We start from the raw sequence: 18,318 nt of genomic DNA, 5'->3' as shown, positions 1-18,318 counted from the left end.
AAGGCAGCCATTGTGTGCCTGTAACAGCAGTGTTACACTGATTGTGACTTACTACAGTGATGTAAATGTCTGATAGTATTATGTTTGTCAATTGGCTGTCAAGGTATAGTTATGTGATCTTATGAGGCCAAGCTGACCGCACAAATTTAAGTATACACAGACACAGCTAAAGCTCTCTAGTCACACACACACACACACACACATACTACAACTGACCCGAGGGTCAAGGTGCAGTGACTCCGAGGGCTGTCTAACTGGGCCTCTTGAAACTCTTGCCTTACATTCCAGCGCCAAAAAGGAGGGGGTTGTTGCAGTCAAGCTTGTTACTAGACAGAGAGACAGAAGGAGTGATAGAGAGTGAGAGAAAGGAAGGAGAGAGAGAGGGAGGGAGGGGAAAGTGGGGGTAGAAAGAAGCTGGAAGGTATTATGCACTATTTCCTTGCCCTCCTAGAAGCTCCTGCTTGTTCCCTCCCATTCAGCCAGCAGACTTCTACGACAAAATAAAGGAAATGCAGAAAACTTGAACCTGCTATTCTCCAGCTGCCTCGGCCCTCTAACCAGCTCACTTGTTTTCTTTCCCTGCCGTTCCCTGTGCATGTTTCTCACTCTCTCTCTTTCTTTTTCTCCCTCCCTCTTTCTCTTTCTCTGGGCTGTGTGTAAGAGGATCACTTTGTTTCCGTTGCCTTTTTCCGCGGTGCTGCAGACACACACATTGAGGAGAGGACTGGTTTTAAGGAGATACTGACGGGGGTGCACAGCTGCAACAGTCCCCTCCATCTCCACACCAGGACTAATTCCCCCCACACCCACCCCTCGCTCCCTGTGTGTTTGTGTGTTTGACTCTCCCTCTGTCACACTGTCCGCTTCTGCCTCTCAGAGGGGTGGGGGTACCATATGGGAGCTCAGAAAAATGGAAGTGGATCGGAGATAGACAAGAGAGGAATGTTTCATTCTTGGACTCGGATGTTGGGATCTGCATGGTAAGTGCTTTCCTCTTAACACTTTTTGAAAGTTCTGTGTTCCCCACAAATCCCCATATGCCTGAATCCTCAGCAGATCATGTGTGGGTTCTCTGTGCTTTTGATTCCCATGTTCCATACTGTAACTTTTTTTCAGTTTTTATTGTTGGATTTGCAGTTGCATTTTGAAGCATGAAAATTAGGCATGATGTTTTTTTTTTACCTCCCTGTAATGTGTTCAAGCACATATTTCATTGTCGCAATTTATTTGTGAGTTCTAGCTATAAGAGGGGCTTTGTGTTTCTGAATTTGAAAGTTTTGATGATCAAGGTAGCCCGAGAAGGGAGGCGGAGTGCAGTTGGACTGGGGGATGGGAATATGGAGGGGTCACAGAGAATGGCATTTGGCCCAGGCAGCACAATGACTTTGAAAACTTTTTTAGTATGACATTGTCATTGCAAAACTTTAACCATTTCAAAAGCTGGAAACGCAGCATATTTCAGCGAACCTGCTGTGGAGCTGATTAAACAGATTAGTTACTCAATGATTTCACTGTTTCATGGGACTGGAATTTTTAAGTGTGGGTGGAGTGCAGCTCCGAGACACTGAGCATCAAAGTTTTATTTACCACCTGACAATACTGCTTCTTTACTGCCTTAAAACTGTCTCATTACATATTTAAATTGGTCATTTATTTTACAGAAACAACACCAAATAAGCATAAAATGTCCCTTGATATAGATATGGTCGCTTGTACAGGTATGTTGGTAAATGTGGTGAAATTATTTCATTTAAGTTTCTCTGTGAATTTTGCTGCTTCAGGTAATTAGGAATAATATTAATTTATATTTGTAACCATTGTCTTTGACTACTTTGTGCAGGCAGATTCTTGTATACTCAAACTGAACATGTCTATTGGAGATAGAACTGGACAATAGTAAACTAAGTTTTTAAATAACCAAATACTCAAATCCCCCAACAGAGTTATACATAAAATACCACTGTCTTTCATTTAAATACACTTATCACTTTTACTTTTACAAGTTACTGCTATTAACTCTGACAAGCTAGATATAATCTTTTAACTTAAAAGTAAAACATATTTGTCCCAGAATGAACCAAGGTGTGTAAGTCTAGGGAACGAACTGAATTAACTAAGCAAGTAAAGTGCTTTTATGAAGCTGTTGAACTTGAAGCTGTGTTTTATATGTCTCACCTTGATGGTTCATTGGCAGTCTGGGGTTTTGACCTCACTCCCTCTCTTTGAGCAAATCAGAACTTGTCCTCCTGACCGACTGACCCTGTGCTACCGCACTCCCTCCATTCATTAGACATCTCGGTAGCATGGGAACGAAATGCCTCGACCAGTATTAATGGTCTTATTCTCCTGTGAAAGGTGATTTTAAAGAAAAAGGAAAACATTGAGTTGTGCATATCTGCGTTTATTTTTAGTCTGCTCTCTGTGCAACATAATGTCTGTATAACTAACATTATGTTAAGAACCTTTTCTGGATTTATTTTATAAATACACACAAACTGTGTCTCCTGATGAATCTAGTTCTCTATTTTGGGCATGTGGATCACAATCTAATGCAGCAGAAGTGCACGCCTTCTTAATGGGGACTCGCAAAGTTACCGTCAAAAAAGTTGTATTCTTTGTAAAGGTGGCTTCAGCAGCTTCAACAGTATAATATAAATGCATATAGTATTTTTATATATCATAAAGCACTACTGTTAAATGTAATTTAAGAATTTTAATAAAAACAAACACATTTTAATTTAGTTAAAAAGATTCTGGATTCATTTTGTGGCTCACTATTAAGTTAGTTGGTACAGTTCATCAACAACCCTGCATTATTTGAGTCTGGGAGGAATTTTTAATAATACATAATAGTACATGATGATCTTAGTTGTTTGTGCCATAAGCTAACCTGCCTGACCTGCACGGCCAATTTTAGCCTGTCCCTCATGCCTCCTCGGGTTATAATTTTGCCCAGTTGCTGGCTCCAGGCAGTGGAAGGAAAAGCTCACTTAGTAGCAGTGATTTATTGGTTGTTAGTCTGCTGCTGCCATGTGAATGACAGTGGTGCCATTCAGGGTGAAAACGGACACTCAGAAAGCCAGTAGGAACTGATTGGTGGCTTCTTTTTCTGCCACTCAACTGGGAGAGAAGTCGCATGACTTACCTGTTTGGTGTTCCTTCCAATGAAATGTTTAATGTTCAGACACCTAATAGTTAATAGTGCCATAATGTAACTCGTGTAATATTTACCATTATTTTAAAAGTGATGGATCTGTATCACTGCCTACTCTACGAGCTGTTTGATGGTAAACTGTCAAGCCCATCTGAAGGCCTCCAGTGAAATTAGAAGAAGGAATGTAAAAGTAGAATTGAGATACTTTTGTGTTGATTTTACACATCATCTCAATGCAACCCGTGTTACAGTACATGCAGAAGGTATTTGGAATTAAAAACCTTTTTGCTGTGGCCTGAAAAAATATGTTTTGTTTTTGCACACCTGGTGACTCTTTCTTCTCGTTTATTCTTTGACTTTTGGGGCAAAATTGAAAAACAAAAAGAAAGCTGCTGTTCACAGCACTCTGTAGCACACTGTTAGGTAATTTCTTAGTTAGATAGATATTGATTAGAGATCTGTTGTATTAGAAGATGTTAGTGTAGCCAGGATGTCTTGCTCAGGCTGTTAAATGCTCAGTTTATTCTGATGAGTTCTGCAAGACTGCAGCTAGGCCAAGGTTAGTTAAAGCAGAGAAAGGCTGCAGTCAGGGATAAATGTTATTATGACGGTAAAAGTAACCATAATATTTTTCTTAATGTGAATTGTTGTGTTACAGTGTTTTTAGATACACACCACATAATCAACATTCACACACATTATTTTCTTCATGTTTTGTCTACTGCTCTGCTCAGCTGCCAAGCTGGCATATCAGGTGCCGTCACGGTTTGACGTGGCCTGTCTAGGATGGGGCTAGCCCAGAAGGATTAATATTGTATAGATTTTTTGGTCCCGGGTCTTGCTTCTTCCGGGCTGCCTGCGAGCAGCTTTGGGGGTGGAAGATGCCTGGACGTGTAATGTTAATTCTTGCCTGTGACCCTTTGAATAAACCAGCACGGTTATATTTTTTTATATACTCAAGTGGTCCGCTTCGTCTCTCTGAGTTCCTGGTTTGAAAGAACCGAACGAAGCTTTATAATAGAATAAAGCCTTTAACATCTACAGTCAGTAAAAGCTCAGTTTTACCTGTTGAACAAGAAATACTATTAAGAACATATGTCAGACCTTTAGGTTTACTACTACCTGCCTACCTATCGTGTGAGGCGCCCTGTAATGATACATCTCTTGTTCTTTGCTGACTGTAGACCAATCACAAACACAAGTTATGAGACTGAAGGGAAGGGATATGCCTCTCTTTGAATGTAGGCACACAGTATGTGACTGTATTCGTCACATGCTATTCATGCTATTCCATGAAGAAATGCGAGGTGAATAGTTTGGAGAATAACTGCTCCAATAATGAGTACATAACCCTGAAGCCAAGAACACAGGAGCCTGACTGACTACATCTTGTTTCAGCACACCTGTTTCTTTTCAGTGATTCGACAAATGTGACTGGCACAATCATTGATTGATTTATTTTTTTTTTTAGAAAAACCTGTTGAGTTTTTTTTTTTATCAAGCTTAGAGGATGATTCCTTCATTATCGTGAAATCCTGCACTGGAAGTGCAGGTAACCTCAAGCAGGAAGTCCAGCTCAGGTTTGGATGGTCCAGTCCAGCTATGAAGCAGGAGAAGCTGTCATGTTGTGCATAGAACTGGATCTCAGGGATCAACATGATGTTTCAGCCTGGATTTACTCTGCTCAAAGTTTAAATAATCTTCTGATTTACATCACTGACAACAGCTCCATGTTAGCTAATCACTAAATTATTGTGTTTCTTGAAATGGTTTTCTTCCAGCAAGCTGTGCCACAGTCACCTGTGAGCTACTCACAGACTTGTGACAAATTAAAGCAAAAGCCTACAATGAGGGGATCCACTGTGCTGCCACGGTTTGGGTCCCCTTGTCCCCTTGTTTTTTTTCCAGGAAGGTCTGCTTTTCACACCTCAGTCATTAGCATTAGGAGAACAATGTGTAAAGAGGCACTTTTACTGGTTTAGAGACAAAATAGGGACTGCAGTGAGTGGACCACCGGCAAAGCGGTGAAGACATCACATTTCTGCAAGTCTGTGTTCTGCTTGGTCAACAACTGTTTGATAAAGTGCTCATCCAGTCTCTGTTACTGACTGATCGTTGGACTATGGAGTGATGCCTGTTCTCCCTGTGCTCAGCTGGATGTGTGTGTGAGAAGGGTGCAGCCCCTCCCTCCTCTAAAGGGACCCTACACAGAGAAAATACAGTGGAAAAACAAAGCAGGACACTCTGTGTCAACCTGGGAGGTTATATGAGCAGAAGTACAGGGTATACCGCTCGGTAGGTTCTGATTAGAGGGAGGGGTCACTGTGAATCAATACAAAGTTGTTCTGAGTGATCACTTTTATCTGAAGGACTTTGGTTCTTTTTACCATTGCTAACCCTGAGAGACGAGACAGTCCAAGTAACTTCAAAACAGTGCTGATTTATTCAAAGGATCACAGGTAAAATTAACATTACACGCTCAGGTATCGTGCACCTCCAAACTGCTCGCAGGCAGATGTAAGATGAAAGACCCTGAGCCCACCAGGCCTGTACATTATATCCCCTCGGTTGGGCTAGCCCCATAGTACACAGAAAACGTCAACCGAGACGTCTCTGTTGCCAGCTTTGCAGCTGGTCATAGCAGTAGTCAAAACATGAAGCAAAACAACGTGTGTGTGTGTGTCTGTTGGTTAAGTGGTGTGTAGCTAAAAACATTCTCACACGACCTCTAGTAACATGTCGTGTCTTAAACATAAGAACATATTATGGCTAAGGCTACAGTTATACACGTCGTAATAATAATATTAAACACCCTGTCTGCTGACAGTCATCAACTCTTCTCTCTAGTTATCCTTGACTAGATGTACCCTGTAGAAACTCATAAGCATGACTAAGCATTTAACAGTCTAACTAGACATCCTATCTCCACTAAACATTTCTAATACATAAAGTATCTATCCAGTTTCTATCTGACTAAAAATACCTAACATTGTATACTAAGTAACGTGCATGCAGCCTCTGAATAAAGCACGTATGGCCTTTCATCAGGTTGACATGTCATTGTGGCACCACCAATAAGCTGCCATAGTTTGAATTCAGATGTCAAGTGATAATCTGATGACAGAGATTTTATTTTTCACTCATCACCAGGTGGGCAGTGATTATCTAAAGTGGGCATGTCACAAGAACAACTACTTCAAAATCAAAATTCTGAAAACCTGATGGCGTTTGGTGCACATGCAGCAACAGGTCTGTTGTGTGTTGGGGATAAAAACAAGGTGATAGAGTTCCAGTTATTAATTTTATGTTGACAACATGTCTTCAAAATGTTCACAACTTGAACTATTCATGTTCTTGTTTGTGAACCATGACAGTTGCTTGTGTTGTAGCAATGCGCCAAATATTTCTACAAAGGCTAACCTTAGCTTGTTTAGCCAAATGAAATGATTATTCATAACATGAGCTGGCTGCTGCTCATAATGTTAGTAGACTGGTGATATTAAAATGGTGTGCATGTGTGTGTGTAGCAGCCTTTGGATATTTAATATTTAATTTTATTTTTTCGTATTTCAGATTGCTGGGCACCGCAGTAAAAATTATGTACAATCATAAGACATTGATAGTTTTTTTAAATTTATGTTTTTGTCACAAAACTGGTTTGTTTAAAATAACAGAAATGCTGTTCTAATTATGTGAATGCTCCATCCTACTCTTGCTGAAATGGAGAAAAAGAGTTCATGTTGAAATATAGTTGATTTCATTTGTTTATTTTTTGCCATTGTGTTGGAACTAGTAGTGCTTTTTGTACTGACTACCAAATTTCTGGTATATGTTCCTAATCTACCATAGTGATACATAGAGAAACGTTAACATGGAGACTCAAGGATGACCCAGACCATGCTTTGTCACTGAGTCTTTTAATAGTCTTTTATGTATAAGGATGACATTTTTATGAAGAGTATCAATGGCAGATGGATGCAAAGTGTCATTCAGCACTAAGATAATGATGCACAATGCTATGCATCATATGTTCTTGAATTATTAATGAGGTGAGCCAAGTCTTCTGCCTTGCTAGCAGAAAATAACACAAATGTTTAGTGTTTGTTGTTTGCCATAATGGATTGATACCCATGTCAGCATTTTCAGTTTAACCTATTATTAGCATATGAATAAGCAAATTAGAACAACACGTGGGTGTTTAAATTTGAAGTCATATAAGAAAGATATTGCAAAGACAGCTAAGTTACACCTTGCATGCATGAACACAGCCAAACAAACACTCAAAACACTGCACTGAATTCTAACCCAAATAGCCCCCAGTGGGTTGGGTATAAAAGGGTGATGTCATGTCTGTGACTGAGGCTGTGTCCCCCTCTACCAGTGATCCATTTCTTGTCCAGCTGTCCTTATTGGCACAAAGCAGAGAAAAAGAGCAAACAATGAAAGTGCAGAAGTAGACATATTTTTTATTTATTTCGGCTCCTTCTCAGCTCCAGCCAACTTTGCCAGCTAAAATTGATGTTTGACTATTTAAACACCTTATTTCAAAAGGTGCTGATCTTTGTGTTTATCGGCATCCAATTGACATTTTATTACATACAAGCTCTTATCTATTTTTGTTTAATCAATTTTAGAGCAGTTTATTTTAAACGGTTGCCTGTTTTTCTCGAGCATAGGCAACTTGTCTGCTCGGTTTTGGGCTGACAGGAGTTCATCCTGCTTGTATGCCAGCAACAAGGGTACAGGACATGTATGTAGCAACATGACTCCATACACTATTTTAAACAGTTTGGCTTCTTTAACCATCTCAGCCTCTCGGTGGTCACACAGGGACCGTGGGGGTATGGGGGAGGGGCGCCCATGCAGCACTCAGTGGCACCCCGGGAAATGGCTTCCATATATTTAGCATTTCCTCTTTGAGGGCAGGCCACGTCAAAGCTGTGCTGCAAGGAGGGGTGGAGGCACTGGATAATGCAGACACAATGGGCTAATGCAAACATTAGGAGTGAGACAAAGGACACTCCACTCAGGTCATGGGGGGCAACTCTTCCCATTATCTGAGGGAAGTGATCTTAACTGAGGGACTTTTTAAAGCCCATCAGCAAATTAGGGCCTGTGCTGAGTTGCTGGTGTGCGTTGGGTCATGATCAAAGCCTTGAGAGTATGTATGTTTATAGAGGAAGGCTGTAAAGCACAGGACAGCAGTCACAACATGACATAACATGAGGCTGGGTTAGCGCTGAGCATGCTATTGTGACCATGTTATCACTGTCACAGCCGGGGTATTTACTCATGGAAAGCAGTGGATCAGTTCTTTCTAATCTGCATTCAAAACAGCACAAGCACCATGTGTCATTAGGTCAGCTGAGGCTTCCTACACCCATATGCATCCACTTGTCTTTTCAGATTAGCCAAAATACAGTCATGGTATCTCTGTACAGTTAAAGATTCATTTTGTAGCAATCAGTGATCTGTTTTCCCCTGCTTGGTATATTCTGCAATCATTTTAACCCAACAACTTCCATTTTGATTCCTTTGTTCTAATTGTATTTTCAGAAGTTGTGAAACAAAATTAGGTTTTAGATGTTAGGTATGACTTTTCGAAATGTGCTTTCTGAAAACATACACTAGGTCCTAAGAATAGTAACAACTAGGGCTGCAACGTCAGCCAGTGACTTTCTCAATTTGGTGATCGATCATTTGAACATAAAAGTCAGAAAATAATGAAAAAATACCCATCACAATTTCCTATTTGTTGTCTTCAGATTGCTTGTTTTACCTGATCAATAGTCCACAATCCAAAGTTGTTCAGTTCACAGTGATGTAAAACAAAGAAAAACACTCTTGACATCAGAGATGCAGGAAACTGTCTTTAAAATTTTTACTTTGAAAATGGTTTTAATCATCAATTTATACTAAGACCTCATCTGATTCTTTTTCTGCTTATCAACTAATCAATTAATTGTCTACTCGTGCAGCTCTACTAACCACTTCAGAGCTCAGATGTAGGTCAACTTTTAGCATTTGTTATTAGCTAAACAGCCTGTCAAGTTGTGCTCTAATTTATTACCTGAAAGCAAAGCATCAATTACAATTACATGGTAATTACACCCTCCTAAAGCTACTGCTTAACTGGTAGACATGAACATTTAGTAAACATGCAGTTTACTTTGGGGTTGTTTAGTGACTAGGTAAGGTTATAATCAAAACAATTAACCTTTCTGCATCAAATTAAAAATGAACTAAAAGAAACTAAAAACTAGAAAACAAATGTAAGCAGGCAAATGAACAGAACTCTTGAATGGACGTATATTCATGTGCTGTGTGTGCTTTTTTTCTATGAAATCTTATGCATGTTTGTGTGACTGAAGGGCCATTATGGGACAGGCTTTTAAGGGAGATCTGGGAAGTGGAAACCTAATACTGCCTGACTGCTGCTCATGTGTACATGAACCCCACAGCTGCTAGAGAGCAAGGGGAATGAGGGGGAGAAAAGGGGAGGAAGAAAGAAGGAAGGGTTGGAGGAGAGCGTGGTGTGCTCAGTAATTAGTTGTCTGGTTTTGTATTGACCAGTCTGGTGCTGAGGCCTTGGGGACTGTTAAATTTGCTATTGAAACTGAAAGGATTATGCACCCAAAAGAAATTAAACGGGAGCAATGAATAGATTGTGAGCTGTGTGGTGGACTACTATTTTTTTCCTTCTTCTTTCACTGACCTTCACTTTCTTAAAATAGACAATGTTGTATTTTTCCTTCCAGAAATATTTTCTTCTTATAATGGAAGGTAAATTGAAAAATGCATTACAGTGTCATGACAGTTTTATGTAGTGGTAATAACACATCATTTTGCATCTGACCCATAAAAAACACACCACACACTTCTTTGCCCTTGCCAACTATCAGATCTAAAATGTTTGTCAGCGTCTGTTTGTTAAATGGAGACAAAATCCAAAATCATTTCCGCATGTTAGCTATTGAAGGGTGTGATGTCACAAGAGTGTAATGAAATCTGTTTTCATATGGACGTGGTGATTGCAAGTGGGGATTGATGTCCCCTGCTTGGGCCGCCCAGAGGGATGAGAGATTTGTGTCTCTGTTTACTCCTGCTGAGGCTGTTCGTTCTTATTACAGTGGGTACAGTCAGGAGTGAACATCCTCCACATGCCTGCAGAGGGTTAGTGCTCGAGGAGACCGGATTCCTTTTACAGTAACATCCAGCATGGTCTGTCTCCCTCTGTCACCAGTTCAATGTTTGGAGGGATGTAGGGACAAAAGAATTTTCTTAAGACCAACCTGTAACACAATCCCCTTGTAATGACTTTCAGCGTGTGTTAAGCAGGCCAGTGCTTCAGGGAAAGTTTTAAAATGGTGGTGGTTAATACAAATGCTCTCTTGCTTCAGCGAACATTAGCCTCCGTTGTGGATGATAGAGGGGTGATGTCATGTTCTCTCTCACTGTTTGTGTAGCTGGCAGGGACCAGCGTGTTGCTGGAGAGGGTCACACACTATGACTCAGTCGAGATCAGAACAGCCCAGTGGGACAGTGTCCAAGAGCTAGCACAAAACCACATCTTCTGAGTTTTTTAACCCTGCTGCAACAAAAATCCTTAGTCTTTTTGTGAGTTTCTTGTTTTTTCCTTGGCTAGAATTTGACCTGATCATTTGAAATCTTGTACCAACATTCCATGTTTTTAATCAGTTTTTGAAGTTTTTGATCCGGATGGGAGTGAGCACTCTTTGTAGATAAGACATGCAATCTGGTTGAGAGCTGCCTTTGAGATTATCACAGCATAAATACAGGCGGGCCTGTGCACAGGTGGCTGGTGTTGGCGCTGGGCTGATGGTAACCAGACCAGACTGATGTCTGCACACAGAAAACAAAGCCCTGCTGTAATCTCACAGTCTGTTTTTTAAACTGTCAGGGTCACTGACAGTAGATATCACAGGGCAAAAGAATGAGCCAAATCCAGCATCGCAGCATCGTCAAACTTTGTTAACTATCCTCGTGTTGTGTACGCTAACTCGGAGAAGGCTTCACAGTGACTGGTCCTAACAAGTAGCACCTGTGTCTTACATGCAGTGACCTGAGGAGGCAAAATCCCTGCTGTCTGATTGGCTCTTTCTAAAATAAAAACATGTACATACACATCTGGCTGTACCCTAGTGATTAACAGTAACAAATATTTATGAGTAGCATGATTTACTATGCCTGAGACCCCAACAGTTATGTGCTGCAGCCCAGTGTTAGTCTCCCCAAGAGGCAAAGTCAGGAAGAAGGAAAAGAAAATGCATGATGAAGGGGAGCTGGAGTGAGAATCATCATTCTGCTAGAGACTGCACACTGACTCTCACTGACTGAATTTACATTAATGCTATTAACTTGCACATGGGATGGTTACAATTAAATTACTTTGCACTGTTGTTACAAAGGAGCGGGCTGTTTGCCATTCCTTGTGTTGTCGAGGTGGAGGTAGACTTTGGTGCCTCTGATCACTGCACTGCAGCCATCAGAACAAACCCAGGCTTTTTGTTTTAGTAGTAGTTTCATATACACACATCTGGTAATGCATACGGACTCAAACACATTTTCCTCAGTGGAAACTGGACCTCACGTTGGCATGGTTCTCTCTGCAGTTGCTCTTTTTGCTTTACAGCAGTTTTATTAACAAATGTTTTATTGATTTGTTTGTTTTTTGTTTATATCACATTTTTGGGTACTATTATCAGTAATAACTTCCAAATGGAATTGGTAATCGGAAGGAAAACAAGCAACTAAAAAAATCCAAAATGATTAGGTTTAATACTAAATCATGTTTGTATTATCTGTGACATTAGTTTGGTTCTTCTCGCTGTGTATGTCCTCGTGTACCACATTTATATCAGAAATCTTTTTGTTAGCCTGAAAAAGTTGGTAAAACCTATTCTGATCAAATAAAATCTAATCATCCACTGCATCCCTGACTCCACAGCCAAATGAAAGTGAAAAAATAGTATTTAATGAGATTCATGTGGTGGTGGGGGGGGTTCTCATGATGCATACGTCTGTGCATCATGTCCATGGCCATTTCTGTGCGTCCTGCTGTTTGTTTTTCAGGACCAACCCTTTGTCTGGTGAAACCCCAGTACAGAGTGGCTGGGATGTGGTGTCCACGGAGCTGTTCTTATGTAGCTGTACGTGCATTCATGATAAAGCATCTCTACATTTGTGCTGCTGCTGGGCTGATAGTAGCATTGACCTTGGCTGGGTTTGAATGAAAGAGGGTATATGTTTTTCTCTTTTTTGAGCTACATATCTCTGTTGTTTGCCATTGTGGGAAGTTCTTCTTGCAGATGTGTGTTTTCTCACTCGAGGATGGCTCCCTGGCATAAGGATATTGGCATATTCCACATTCATATGGAAATGGGGGGCAGAGCAGGGACAGAATCTCACATCAACTTGATCTGGTCATGAATAGCTGCCAGTGTTTGGACTGACCCAGGGCTGGCTTAAACGCACTGGCCAGCCTCTGCCCTCAGACGACAGAGCTGAGAGCCAAACTCGTTTTCAGCTCCAAGTCACGCGCGTGTATGTCCTGACATACATACTCTTACACTAAAGATGAAAAAAGCCAATGCTTATAATTGCATTCACTCAATTAGATACACATGAGCACTTGGGAACACTGAGCACCATCTCATCCTCTGTCACTGTCTCGGCCGTATACATACACAGACAGCCATGCTAAATCCCAGGGAGGTGTCAGTGTTGCAATATGCTCTTCTTGTGTTTTTCCTCTCAGATCTTTTCTTGGTTTTATTAGCCCTCACTTTCCTCTTTTGCCTGCCCAAACTGTCACCATAACCTTAAGCTGACTTTCAGATTTGCACTTGTCTTGTTTTTTTATGCATTTGTATTGTTGAAATGGTCCAGAAATGATTTAACACACAAATAATGTTTAAAATTAAAAGAGCACTTAGTGGTAGAGTTTTATTTTATTCCATAATTTTATTATGTTTAACAATTAAATTTGACTGAATTTATTGGTATTTGGGTTAAAAGGAGAATGTGTTTCCCAAATATCTTGAAAGAATTTATATATTTTAGTAGAATAATTGCAATTAAAACAGACTTAAATTTTAGGGTAAAACAAAAATATGTTTTTGAGCTTTTGGTGGTTTTGTGTGAGTAGATTAAAAACTGTAGGAGGAATATTAAAACTGAGAAAATGCACAGGTCTCAGTGATAATTTGCTTTTACTCTGCTGTCTGTGAATTAATATTGTATTTGTGGAGTCCCGTTTCTAATACATTTTGAGTGTTTCCTTCTCGAGCTCCTTTGATACAATGGGCCTCCCAGACCGGACTGTTGCGGTTGGGTCTAGCAGCAGGGATCCATCAAACAAGATTTGTCTCGGTGGATATGCTGGTTTTGTCCTTCAGGATTAGAGCCCACCACCCATATTCATCCCTAGTCAAAGTTATTTATTTGTCTTTTATATATCTAGATAGTCAGCAAACTGTGCCTGTAGAGTTAAATTAATTTAGTAACAAATTTCTTCCATTTGTATTTCAGAATTATCTCTGCACTTAGGCCTATTTTAATGATCCAAACATTTGACTAAATTAAAAGTATAAAATATAATGAAGTAAATAAAAAGTGCAAAAATGATTTATTTCATTTTATTTCATTTTAATTTAATTAAATAGCAAAATATTGTTTAAAAATTAGAAGATTTCAAAAAGGCAGATTTGTTTCAGGGCCTGCTCCTACATGAATTATAGCAACATTTTAAATTAAAAATGTTTTACATTTTTAATTTAAAATTGATTATATATAATAATATTAAACATTGTATTAATTTTTTCCTGCTAAATTTGCCTTGATAAAATTGTTTTGGAATTTTATTTATATTTTCATTGTATTTAAAGGTTTGTCTTTGCTATTTTTCTGTTGGCTATTTTGTTACATTTTCAGTGTTCCACATTAAATTCAGTCACAATAAGCTGAGGCATGGTACGTTGTCCTGCAGCTCACAAACACACGTGTCTAGTCTCGGTCTATAAAAAGAGCAGCGCATTGCAGGAGGGCCTGTGTGCGTGTGTGTGCTGTTTTGTCTCTCTATTAGCACCCATTCAAGAGACAATGAGTTAGAGAAGCAGACGATGGGCTTGTTAACACACAGGCATTAGTGAATCAGTGTGTGTCTTTGTGAGGGAGGGGACACTCCTCTAGTGTTATGACGGGACTCTTTCACCGACGATACACTCCACTCCAACACCACAAGTGTCCGGCCACTGAATAGGGAGGATTTGTTGCTCTACACCTAATTAAACAGTGCTTTGAGTAGTGATATGTTGAGGGGCCCTTTGTTCCAATTCACCTTCTAAAGCACCTCCAAAAGCCTAATGTTTGACTGTGGTGACAGCAATGGGCGTGCCTGACAGATACAGGTACACACTGATCATAGCTCTTCACACTGTGTTTGATCTACAGGGGTGTTCAACGTTGTTTTTCATCTCACAAATGAGTCTTTTCTTAAGATGATCTTTCATGTGCACAGTCATCAGCCAGAACAGATCTATTTCATTATGTTTTCATTGTTGTGATTAAAAGGTGAGGATTTTTAACAGAATCCAAATGGAGGGAAACAGTAGAGATAATGTAGTGAAGATGTTTAGCATCTGGTTATTATTGTGGAATTTGAGCAGGGCTGACTGCAGGGGGTTTAGCAGACTGTGCTGCCCTGTGTGCTTTGTGCCGCAGCCTATGGGCTTGACCTGAGGGAGGGGGAACATGGACAACAGATCATGACTAATGGTGTCTAAGTTAGTTTAACTCACAGCTTTTGTGTGTCAAGGAGGTTAGTAGAAGTGTTAAACTGGTTTGTTGTCAGTGACACACAGGTATAATAACTGCATTCTTAATTTTGTTTAAACATAATACATATTAAACATTGCCAGAAATGTAACGGCTGTCTTTGGTGTAACCTTTGTGAATTATTATACTCATGTCAGTCACACTGTTAGTGCCTATGTCTTGTCCTATACTCAGCTAACATTAAAATGAGAACTTCACATACATTGCATGTAAAAAGTAGTCACTGCTGGCTACACAGTCAGGAAACCGGGAAAGGATCAGTTCAGAGATAAGGGAAATAAAATCTGAAATCAGAGAGTGGGAGCCGCAGCTTCTCATCCTTGGCCAACTCTCTGTTGTGTTTGGTTTGCTTCACTGCATTGTAATAATGTGCGTGTGCTGCTGACTCTGAGCTGTGTCTTTGCGGCAGTCAGAGTTTTTTTTTTCTGCTGCTGCTGTTTCCAGGCAGGATGACGATGATGATGAGATGCTGGTTTGCTTGTATGTCCCAGGGAACATCTGCCAAACCTGCTGTTCATATGTGTGTGTGTGTGTCTGGGTGTGTGTGGTGCTGAGACAGCGAGTGGTGCAAAGAAATCTCACACTGTTCTCTGTTATCTTTTAATAGATTTTTGCTCTACTTGTCATTAAGTCACAACCACAATGTGATTGTGACAGTGTTACGCAGCAGATGAGTCTGACTTGCTGATCCAGGTTTCCGTGGTGCTCAGGGGTATTCTAAGATAATTGGGAAAAAAAAGCATCTTCAAAAGAAATAAAAGATTTCTGTATTTATTTTACCATGTGGTATTCCAGGAAACATTGAAATAAGCACAATTGGAATTGGTTTAAAGAGCATAAAAATGATTTTAGCTACAACTGGAAATATATTCAAAACCCACCTCTCTATTGTATTTTATTTCCTGATGTAGCACATCATTTGATTTTGTATCTCAGTAAAACACTGCTCTGTGCTGCTGTGTAATATGAGACATGGGTGTTGAGCGTGTCTTTGTAGCCAGTCTGGCCGGCCCGTCGCTGTCAGTGTACTGCACACTGGTTCAGTTGAGACCCCCCACCTGCAACCCGCCCTCTCACCCCCCATCTCCGCCATTGTTCAGCCAGCTCTGTTTTCAACATGCCACTTGTGTTGTTATAATATCACAGGTCTGTTTTTATTTTGACCTAAAGGATGAACCATGCCTTGTATTATTTGGGGGATTTTAGTTTCTACTCCTGTTTTAATTTGTGGATATTTGCTTGTAAGCAAAAGACACTGCAATAAAAGCATTGTTAGGTATTTTTAGTCAGATAGAAACTGGATAGATACTTTATGTATTAGAAATGTTTAGTGGAGATAGGATGTCTAGTTAGACTGTTAAATGCTTAGTCATGCTTATGAGTTTCTACAGGGTACATCTGGTCAAGGATAACTAGAGAGAAGAGTTGATGACTGTCAGCAGACAGGGTGTTTAATATTATTATTATGACGTGTATAACTGTAGCCTTAGCCATAATATGTTCTTATGTTTAATATCACGACATGTACTAGAGGTCGTGAGAATGTTTTTAGCTACACACCACTTAATCAACAGAACACACATACACACACACATTGATTTGCTTCATGTTTTGACTACTGCTATGACCAGCTGCAAAGCTGGTAACAGAGACGTCTCGGTTGACGTTTCTGTGTAGTATGGGGCTAGCCCAACCGAGGGGATATAATGTATAGGCCTGGTGGGGTCAGGGTCTTTCATCTTACATCTGCCTGAGAGCAGTTTGGAGGTGCAAGATACCTGAGTGTGTAATGTTAATTTTACCTGTGATCCTTTGAATAAATCAGCACTGTTTTGTAGTTACTTGGACTGTCTCGTCTCTCAGGGTTAGCAATGGTAATAAGAAACATATCCTGCAGCATATTGTTAAATAATCACATCTTATGCAATATATTTTTTTACTTTTTAAAATGTTAACTTTTTAAAATTTATGTTACAGTGTTTGTTGTTCAAATTGGCATATAAAATGATAAGAAAAATACAGTTTCATGAATTTTCTGGCAGTACTGATGGAGGTATTCAGCAGCCATTAGTGTTATTTACATCAGCATTTGTCAGAAATATGTGTGCTGTCAGGATGTTTTTGACACAGGCTTACTGGATCTAAATCTCATAAAATCCACTGTGATTATGTTACATTTTTATGTTTTTTGTCTGTTTAATTACAACATTTATTTTCACAGCAAGCCACATCTTCTTGAACCGGTCGCAGACCTCCTGCTGTAGGCTTTGGGGTTTGTGCTGTTTGGATGTGGGTTGTGGTCATAGCAATATTTTCGGAGGCAGGTCTGGTACTCGCTGTGAGAGCAGCCTTGATTGTTGTGCGAGCACAATGCCTTTGCCTTCTTACTTCACTGGTTCCTTTGCTTTCTTTCCTCTGCCTTTGAATTTGCTCATTTTCTGCCCTGTTTTGTTCTCCTTTCTGCCCCTTTGGTTGGCCTCAGCAGCTTGTCACACGGAGCATGGACGTTATCACTGCCCCTCACTACAGCCTTTGCTTTCCACATTTGATAATAAGCAGTACTTGTACGTTTATAACCTTTACAATTGGTTTTTCACCTCATTTGATTATGTGCTTTCTATTTATCTCTCATTATACAACTAGACACGTTTGAAATCTGATTACAAACATCTGGCTGCTCTAATGCATTAGATCATTAACCTTTTTTTTGTCAAAATAGTAAAAATACATAGATAGAAGTCAGCCTAATTTGTGGGAATTTATTAATTAAATTCTGTACATTTACAAAATGTATTGTATGCAGGAAGTCATGAACACATACGAGGGATGAATATTTTTTTCTTTTTTGAAACGAGTGTGTGGCAATAAAACCATGTGTCAATTAAACAACAAAAAGAGTTTTGCTTTATAAATCAGACTGAAGACAAATAATCACCTTATCCATGGCCTCGTTCCTGATTGAACAGTATTGATATGTTGACATTGATCGTCTCACCTTTTACTAAAGCTGTCATCGAAGCACTCGCTCTGTCTCTCTGCTGCCTTGTCAGACACACCTATTCTCACACATAACCATTTACTGAAAGAGGTCAATATGTAAACACACATGCTTTATGTTATTATAAACATAATTTTAGCTGCCCTGAAATAATGACTGTATTTAACTTGCTGTTAAAAATGTTTTTTGGGTCAGACATTTCAGTAATTTATGCATTAATTTTAATTTTCAGTTTTTGAAATTGTGGGAAAATAAGAACCTTCTACCACAAACTGCAGCTTTTAGTTATCAAGCTTCACTTTAAGTTGAT

At 39.7% G+C, this 18,318-nt stretch overlaps 1 long non-coding RNA gene across 1 annotated transcript in view; it reads left to right on the top strand.

The window, feature by feature from the left end:
• The first annotated feature begins 452 nt into the window (after positions 1–452).
• LOC109972893 (uncharacterized) overlaps positions 453–18,318 on the top strand; it is a 47,349-nt gene continuing 29,483 nt past the window's right edge. The window contains exon 1 of the long non-coding RNA XR_002276753.1: positions 453–980. This is a non-coding gene — a long non-coding RNA (uncharacterized LOC109972893). The remainder of the gene's footprint in view (positions 981–18,318) is intronic.

This window comes from Monopterus albus, unplaced genomic scaffold, assembly GCF_001952655.1.
Source record: "Monopterus albus unplaced genomic scaffold, M_albus_1.0 scaffold272.1, whole genome shotgun sequence".
In the NCBI taxonomy this organism is placed as follows: Eukaryota; Metazoa; Chordata; class Actinopteri; order Synbranchiformes; family Synbranchidae; genus Monopterus; species Monopterus albus.
This window is presented reverse-complemented; position numbering and strand designations above follow the sequence as displayed.